The sequence below is a fragment of the Oryza sativa genome, chromosome 10, assembly GCF_034140825.1.
Source record: "Oryza sativa Japonica Group chromosome 10, ASM3414082v1".
In the NCBI taxonomy this organism is placed as follows: domain Eukaryota; kingdom Viridiplantae; phylum Streptophyta; class Magnoliopsida; order Poales; family Poaceae; genus Oryza; species Oryza sativa.
In genome coordinates, this window is record NC_089044.1 from 7,379,648 (window position 1) to 7,388,887 (window position 9,240).

Genomic DNA, 9,240 nt, shown 5'->3' on the forward strand with positions numbered 1-9,240 from the left:
CTTGCTGCCCAAGCCTGGCGCTGATGCCACGGCGGGCACCTAGGTGCGGCTCTGATGTGGCGGCGGTTGAGGGAGGCGGGACAGGAGCGGCGGAAGGAGACGGCGAGGAGGGAGAAGAAAAACTCAGCGTCGTAAATGGGAGTGCGCAGAGGAGCTGATGCAAGTGGGAGCAGTTGTGGGAAGAAGGCGAGGAAATTGGAGAAAATCGCGTGGGTTGGGGAAACGCGCTGCACGGGGAGGTGGAAGCAATATCCTTCGTTCGATCTGATGCAGATAATACGGTCAATTAGATTTGTCCAATGATAAATGATGAATGATTATATGGTGTATATGCACATAAAAACTTGATTCGTTGACTGTAGTTAATTATTCGATTCCGTTAAAAAGAAAAATGTTAGAAATATCAGATAGATCATATAATTGAGCAATGCATATTTCTGATTCAATTCATGATGCTACTGATCAACCCAATAATATACCAAATTGCTTATTTCATCACCATGGTTTATTTCTACGAATCCCAATTACCTTTTACCATAGGTATAAATGTGATAAGCTGTACAGTGTGCTCATTTCAATAATATTTTCATAATATAAAATGCATAGTTTAATTTCAATTTTATTGGGTCTGAAATCATGCAATTAATTGACCACATTTCAATTTTATTGAGTCTGAAATCATGCAACTAATTGACCATTGTAAAGTACTCCCTCCGTTTTAAAATGTTTGACACTGTTGACTTTTTAGCACATGTTTGACCGTTCGTCTTATTAAAAAATTTGTGAAATATGTAAAACTATATGTGTACATGAAAGTATATTTAACAATAAATCAAATGATATGAAAAGAATAAATAATTACTTAAATTTTTTGAATAAGACGAATGGTCAAATACGTACTAAAAAGTCAACGGTGTTAAACATTTTGAAACAGAAGGAGTATATTTTATTGGGCCTGAAATCATGCAATTTTCTTGGGTTACTAACAGATGAAAGCCCCCTACATAAACGACCATTGTAAAGAACATAATGGATGTAAACCAAGGGATCTGATCACAGATGCACGGCACTAATCACATATGTATGTACTATTGTACTCCAACAAGCAGGTATATAGGGTCATTGATACACTGCAAACTCATTTTTCTTAAAAAACCAAAGACATTTATTAGTTCGCAGGATGTATATTATACCTTCTTGGAACTGGACTCTGTAAACTGAGGAATGAGACGAGGGTACGTCGTGTCGAGGCTTCACTTGATCCCGCAACAATTTCAACCTTGACAAATGATCTGAAATTGAGCAATGATCTGAAATCCGAGTATTGGAATTGATTCAGGTTAAAAAACTGTGATCGTTCTTTTTTTTGCCGGGTCGGCGAAAGAATGCCGACCAAATTCATTAAGATTGGGAGTAAAATACATGTATCCCGACATTAAACTGTCGAGTCAAGGCAAAAGCCTTGAAACAAAGTGAGAAAAAGAAAAGGGGAAAACTATTTACAGAAGCAGCAACTCAAAGGTCTACTCCTCACTAAATTGAAAAATACCGGCAGCTCTCCAGACCATCACATCTTCTTTAATGTCTGCAACGAGCGACTCCACAGTTTTCTCCTTTTGATCGAAGACTTGAGCATTCCGTTCTTTCCAAATCCGCCAGCAAACCAACATGAAGAAGGAGTCAAAAGCATCTCTGTAGCTAGGCCGACAACAGCTGCGCGCACGCTGCCACCAAACCGCCAGTTCTTCTCCACTTCGGCCAGGCAGATCAAAGCCAAAACCCAGCCAAGTTCTCAAAAGTGACCAAACCCTGTTGGTGTAGGTGCAGCTGGTGCAAAGGTGTTTGCAATTTTCAGGTGCCGACAAGCAAAGAAGACAGTCAGGATTATGCGGCCACCCCCTTTTGCTCAAATTATCCGCAGTTAGACATCTACCCTTTGCTGCCAACCAAAGAAAAAATCTGACTCTCGCTGGCGCTTTGGTCTTCCAAATTGCTTCCCCAAAAGGGCACTTAGTTGAGGTAAGAAAGAAGAGATCATAGGCTGAGGACACAGAGAAAACACCATTAGCAGCAAACCTCCAAACCACCGAATCTCTCACACCCTCCTGGACAGCCACCGATTGAAGTTCATCCCAAAGAGAAAGGTATTCAGCCAGAGCTCTGCTGGAAAGAGAACCCTGAAGGTCTCTGACCCATCTGTGCGAGATCAAACCTTGGGCAACCATGAGCTTAGTTCTGCTGACAAAGCTGAAGAGTGTGGGGCAATTGTTTGCGATGCTTCCCCCTCGAGGTAACCAATTTCCCCTGCAAAAGTCAGTGTGGCTGCCATCCCCAAGTATATGAATTGCCAGGGAGTTGAAAAGATCTCCAACATCTTTCTCTGATTCCCAATTTGCCATTGTCCATGGTCTGTCTCTTTGTTCTTGACGTTTGAATTCCCATTTGAGCCGCAAGGCTTTCCCAAAACTGTCGATATCCTTGATCCCCAAACCCCCGTTGCCGATTGGCATGCATATCTCCCGCCAAGCGACCAAGCAATGACCACCACTTATCTCTTCCTGTCCCTTCCACAAGAACCCCCTACAGCGACGTTCAATGTCTTTGATGACCCATCGTGGGAGCTGAACCACTGAGAGGAGATGAACAGGAATCGCCATGAGGACTGACTTGATCAGGCACAACCGCCCATCCGGAGACAGTAACTTTGGTTTCCAGCCCGCCACCTTCTTAGCCATTCGATCCATAATGGGTTGCAACTCAGCCTTGGTTGGATTCCTTATAGAAAGAGGCAGCCCTAGGTAGGTGATTGGAAGATCCTCCATTCTGCAACCCAACACTTCCTGCACCAGCAACCTCTGTTCTTCTGTGCAGCGAATAGGAGTAATAGCGCTTTTAGCAAAGTTAGAGAGAAGACCGGTGGCATCCCCGAACAGATTCAAGACTGCTTTAATGGTTGCCGCTTCGTGATGCACTGGCTTGAAGAAGATAACCGCATCGTCGGCGTAAAAGGACATATTGGGCACAACAGAAGTAGGATTGATCCTATCCAAAAGACCTACAGATGACGCCTTCATGATCATGCAATGGAGAGTATCCATAACCAAAATGAAGAGAAGGGGCGATAGGGGATCTCCCTACCGCAACCCTCTCCTAGGTTTGAAGGCATCGCTCAACACCCCGTTGATATCAATTCTTGTTTCAGCAGTCAAGCACAACGCTGTCACCCACCTTCTCCAGTTGGGACCGAAACCCCTGAACTGTAACAAGTCTAGCAGGAAGGGCCAAGAAACCGAGTCGAAGGCTTTCAAGATATCTAGCTTTAGAAGGATCATGGCCTTCTTTCGGCAGTGGAAGAGCTTAGTGAGACCCTTCACAAAGATAAAATTCTCATGAATGGAGCGACCTCTGATGAAAGCCGACTGTGTGCAAGCAACCAAGTCCGCCATCCTTGGAGTGAGTCTTAAAGCCATCACCTTAGCTGCTAGCTTGGCAAAGCTATGAATGAGGCTAATGGGCCTGTAATCCTTCAAGAGAGATGAGGCCTCCTTCTTTGGCAAAAGAGTAATGATTGCCGTGTTAAGCAGCTCCAAGTTCTGATTATTCCCGGAGCAGAATTTGTGCAACGCTGCCATCACATCCTGCTTGATGATCTCCCAACATTTCTGATAGAACAGGCCCGTGAACCCATCTGGCGTGGGTGATTTCTCATTTGGCATGATCTTGATGGCTTCCCAAACTGCTTCCTCATTGAAAGCAGCATCCAAATCAGCCAAGTTCAGCCGGGGCATGTGGATGTCTTGGAAGCGGATGGAGTTGCTCGAGCTGGTGACAGAACACATCACCAAGTCAAAGTAAGTCTTGGCCATGAGTAACATGTCTTCTTGGGAAGAGGCAATTAAGCCATCGTGTTCCAGGCGAAGAATCCACAATTTCCTGTCTAGCCTTCATCTTCATAAAAAAATAAGCTGTGTTCGCGTCTCCCTCACGCAAGTTTCTGACCCATGCCTGTTGATGGATGCGAATCCTCTCAAGAGATGCAAGAGCCAGGCATCTAGCTTTCAAGGCAGCCCTCAGGCGTCTTTCCAAATCAGACAGAAGACAGGACTCTTGTGCCACATCAAACCGAAGGATGAGTTCGTTCGCGATCTGCAACTGCAGTCTGAAGGAACTGATGTGCCTTTGACCCCACTTAGATAAAAATTTGCTGAGCCTCGCCATCTTCACATAAAGGGCACAGAAAGGGTCGGAACTATCGACACTGACCTGCCAAGTCTCCTTCACCACTTCCTCAAAACCCTCAAGTCTAGTCCAGTAGGACTCGAACCTGAATCTCCTCTGTCTAGGCACCCTGTCGCCGCAAGTAAGGAGCTGCGGGCAGTGGTCCGACCCTGAAGAACTTAAGGCTTGGAGATGCGCTTCCGGAAACATGTCCTCCCACTGGGTCGAAGCGAACAACCGATCTAGCTTCACCAAAGTGGGAACCGCCTGCTCGCTGCTCCAGGTATACCGCCTCCCGAACAAATACACTTCTTTCAATTCCAACTCATTTACCTTGCTGCGAAAGGCATTCATGAGGCGACGGTTGATTCTCAAGTTATTCTTGTCCGCGGCCGCAGTGATGAGGTTGAAATCCCCAGTAATTATCCATTCCACCAAACAGAGATCCCTGATTGCCGACATCTCGTCAAGGAATAAGAGCTTCTCGTCGTCGGCTTGCGGCCCATACACCGAGGAAAGAGACCAGGATCTGTCACCCCAACTCAAATTAACAATCAAAGACCAACGACCGGTATGGACCAGTGTTCCCTGAAGCAAGTCGCCTTTCCAAGCAATGATCACTCCTCCCCTTGTTTGTTCAGCAGGCAGCACTTCGAAACAATTGAAACCCGGACCACAGAGCTCAAAGATAAGCACAGCGTTCACCACTTCTAATTTAGACTCTTGAAAGCAAACTACAGAGGCATTAGAGGAAACAACAGACTCTTGCACGAGGGCACGCTTAGCAGTGTTATTAAGCCCCCTCACATTCCAAACTAGAACACTGAACTGAGACACAGACATTACAATAAACACCCTTCGAGCACCTCTGTTTCACACTGCTGAGGACATCAAGCAGGAGAAGCGACCAGTGCCATCGTCGGTTCTGCCGGCAGGGGATCCATCGGCTCAGCAAGGTCCAGCTGGAGCAGTTCCGCCATCGCCTCGACGTGATGCGGCGGCAGGGGATTGTCGAAGAGGCACATGTACTGCTCCGCCGTCTCCTGAGTGGCCTCATCTTCTTCCTCAATGATCCCCAATTTCTTCATGGTAACCCGCTGCACCTTGGAGATGGTGTGACGACGAGCACCATCCCCTTGTAGCGCCAGCCGGGGGCTTCTCCACGGCGTGAAATCGCGGGGAAGTTCGACGCGGCGACGACTTCTTGTGACCGGGACTGAGGCGGGTGGGGTGCCAAGGAGGGAGCATGGAGGTGGGGTCGAGATGGTGACGATGAACGCGTCGACTGCTGAGCCGTCTGGTACCCGAGAAGCCTGGCTCTGGCTCATCACGGGCCGAAGTGGGGAGGCCTGGCCCAGGATCACCGCTCCTAAAGGGCTTCGTCGAGCAGGCTGTGGGCTGGGAGCCAGCTCAACCACTTGAGGAGCGGGAACGGACTCCTTGCGGCACACATAGACCCGGTCGAAATGGGCCACCCCCAAGGCCGGCCCAACTAGCAGAGCCGACCGTACAGGCGACCAAGGTGGAGACAGCCTATCAGCAGACGAGGGCGGCCCATCAGCCGTAGAAGGACCAGCATGGGACTGCCCGTCCGCAGGTGGAGAGGGCAGGCGAGCCCCGACCGGGTTCCCGCCGGGGGACAGTGCTTCGAAAATCTCTTCCAGGACAGCAGCTCTCGCCATTAATGGCGGATCTCCACCCATATCTTCAAAGCTGAGGTGTCTGGCCAGCGGGGGTAGAGTCTGGACAGAGCTGACGTGGCCTGGCGTCGACGCAGGGCTCGGGTCGTGCCCAGAGCCTCGAAACGCGCACCCACGGACCGCGTCCGCAGTGCTCCGCAACCTCGGTGAAACCAGAAGTGAATCCATCGTGCCCGGCGAGGCGAGGACGAAGGCTTGTGCCGGTGGTGGCAGCATGGCTTGAGCCATGAGCCCGTCTACCTGGTCCTCTTCAGACAGCCGCAAAGGACTGATAGAGCGGAAGATCCGCGGCGAGGGAAGGACTGTCGAACCCGGAGAATGCGCCAGGTTCTCCAGCGGCAGTGGAACATCTTGGAACACCGGCGTGGATGCGTCCACAAGCGCCGGCGAGCCCTGGCTCTGCTGAGGGGAAAACCAGACATTCGGACGTGGAGCCATGCCCTCGGTCCCCGCCGCCATCATTGCCCCCGCTACCATCCGGCCCGGCTCCGCCGATCCAGTCACCGCCTCTATCACCGGGCTCAGCGCCAACATCGAACCCTTGCCCCCATAGGAGCAGACCTCTGCCTCCAAAGGGTCAGGTGCAACCGGCTGCTTGACCGAGGTTCCGCGGGCCTCAGGAGCTAGATGATGGAGCTCCACAGCTGCCGAGTTCGCAGCCTCCACCGTCCCCTCGCGGACGAGCAAGCGGACTGGTTGCTGCACGGCGGGCGGCAGCAGGTCGAGCGCCTGACGATCAAGACCACCCGCTGAACCGGTCGCCCCCCCCCCCCCGAAGCGGCAGCTGCCGCCCTGGTCGGACGGCCAAGGACCGGCGCCGTCGTAGCGACCCGCCCAGTAGTTGAACGAGTTGCGCCTCGTCACATCTTCGTCACCGTTCGTAGCCGGAGCGTGCAAGGGAGTGGGATCGATGACCTCTTCGACATGAAGGATAACGTCATAGAGAAGCGTTGGCCGTGCCCGAGGAGCGCGAGGAGGAGCTGTGCTCGAAGAACCTTTCCTCCAAGAACCTCCTGCCCCAGTCTTCTCTGGCACTTCGACCTGAAGCAACTGCGGAAGCTTGTTTGGGTTCTTGAACCAAGCGAAAAGACCCAGACATCTAGCATCTGCAGCCGGGATAATCTCCACCAACTCCCCTTGTTGCGCACCGTCTCCCTTTCCCACAGGTGAGCCGGCAGCCCGTCAAGCGAAATCTTGGTGAAGAACTTGAGATCGGAGCTGTCAGCCCAGCTCCGCCTACTCCACAGTTTGAAGGAGACAGGAACTTCTTGCACGTAGATCTCATGAGAGCGACGGAACACCGAGTTCCGGTCGCGCAGCGTGCGGAAGGAGAGGAGGAAGTCCTCTGTGTGAGTCACGTCGACGCGCAGGTTCTCCTCCCGGACGCCGGCCTGCTGCACGATGGCCACAAGCAGCTCCCCCGACGAGACCGATGGCCTTGTCTTCAGAACGGACGCCATGAGAGTGTGTTGGTTGAGCCAAGCTTCGTTGCGCTCCATGCCCGCCGTCCAAGACAGAACGCAGTGCCCGATCGCCGGACGCAGCTCCGGCTCGCCCGTCCAGAACTCCTCCATGTACTCATGGGGCCTGGCTGTGCAGATCTGAAAGCCGGCCATCTCCTTGACGCTCGCTGAAGCCTGGTCGGATTTGGGACGACGAGACGCGCCGGGTTCAGCTGTCGAGGTTTCCTCCTGCCGCCGAGCCTGAGGCACCGCACGGCGGGGTTCTTGTCGGCGCGCCGGCAGACGCCTGCCCTCCACCTGCGCTCTCCCCTGAACGCTCTCTTTCGGTGCGCCCCGCACCTCGCCTTCCTCCCTCTCACCACGCTCACCCTTCTCAGCACAGGAGCTAGCAAGATGGCCCGTGTACCAGCAGCGAAAGCAACGGATTTGACCCGTGCAGTGAGCCTTCTGGTGCCCCAAGCCGAGACACTTGAAGCAGCGTCCTTGCAACCACCGGGGGACCTCCCTCGTCGTCTTCAATGCAGCTGGTCTGGTAGGTGGAGACAGATGAGCCCCTCTTGAATGCGAACCCTTCCTTCTTCTCACCTCAATCCATGCCGCTTCCCGTTCCTTCTCGCCCACTGCCCCCTGGGTCCCAACGCCAACAATGATGTCACGCCAAGAGCCGACCTGGGGTTTGGATGGTGGCTGACGGATGCCGGAGTGGACGCCCGCCGCGGTGGAGGTGGATGGGCGGAAGCGCTCTCCCTCATGCTCGCCCCTCATGGTTCGACCAGTTTCTCAAACTGTGATCATTCCAGGCACCAATTTCAGGTTAAATACCACAAACTGCTAAGCAATTCCATCGTCACATATTCAGCCTAGTAAAAGTAATAGGAGAAATTGTAGTCATGTCATAATTTTCCAGTCCAAATTAAACTGTTTTTAAGTGGAGCATATCATCATGAAATTTATTAGCCTGAACTTCAAAGATATCAACACCATGCAGTTTATTTACCAAAATTAGCAGCTGAGCTCTATGTCATCATGAGCATGACTTCACCGACCATCCAATGATTTCCCAAACACTGAGAATTACAAGTCACTTCACTGAAACCCCCTAAAATCTCATCTCTAAATAGGATTTAACTTTTAAGGATCGCTTCATATATAAGATTCCTGCTATTAAAATTTCATGATGTCATAAAGATTAAATCAGAGACACCGGTAATAAGTGACTTGGCTACTTTTGTTCCAGCATTCTAGACGATTTTCCCTTCATTCTGAATGAGTCAGCACTCTGTAGACCACAATTCAATAGTTTCAGGAATTGGAAAAATAATCAGCTGTCTCAAATGCAAAAGAGACAATTCACATATTCCTGAGGCAAATGCGATAATTTGTCGTTGGTGTGATTTTATGAAAATCACTTGCTTATACAGAAACGATGAAAAGAGGAGAAACAGGTCTTACCTTCACTGCAAGCACATGAGAGGGGAATGGGCTCAGGCGGTGATGTGCGATCTGGCGCACACAGGGACCTCCGTGGAGACCGCAGAGACGAGAGGATCAGAAGCTAGACGCCTCGTGGATCGCGGACTGCCGCCGTGGATGTTGGTTGCGCGGGTCAACGATGCTCTGGCGGCGGAGATCGGCGCGACATGCGAGAGGAAAGGGGATTAGGGCGTGGGGGAGAGAGGTGTGGGTGAGGTGCGGTGGCGCAGGGAGCGGTCGGCGGAGGCGGCGGCGCAGGGAGCATTCCAGAGGCGGAGGCGCGGTCACCGGTGCAGAGGATCGGTGCGGCGTGCGAGAGGAAAGGGAATTAGGGCGTGGGGGAGAGAGGTGTGGATGAGGTGCGGCGGCGCAGGGAGCAGTCGGCA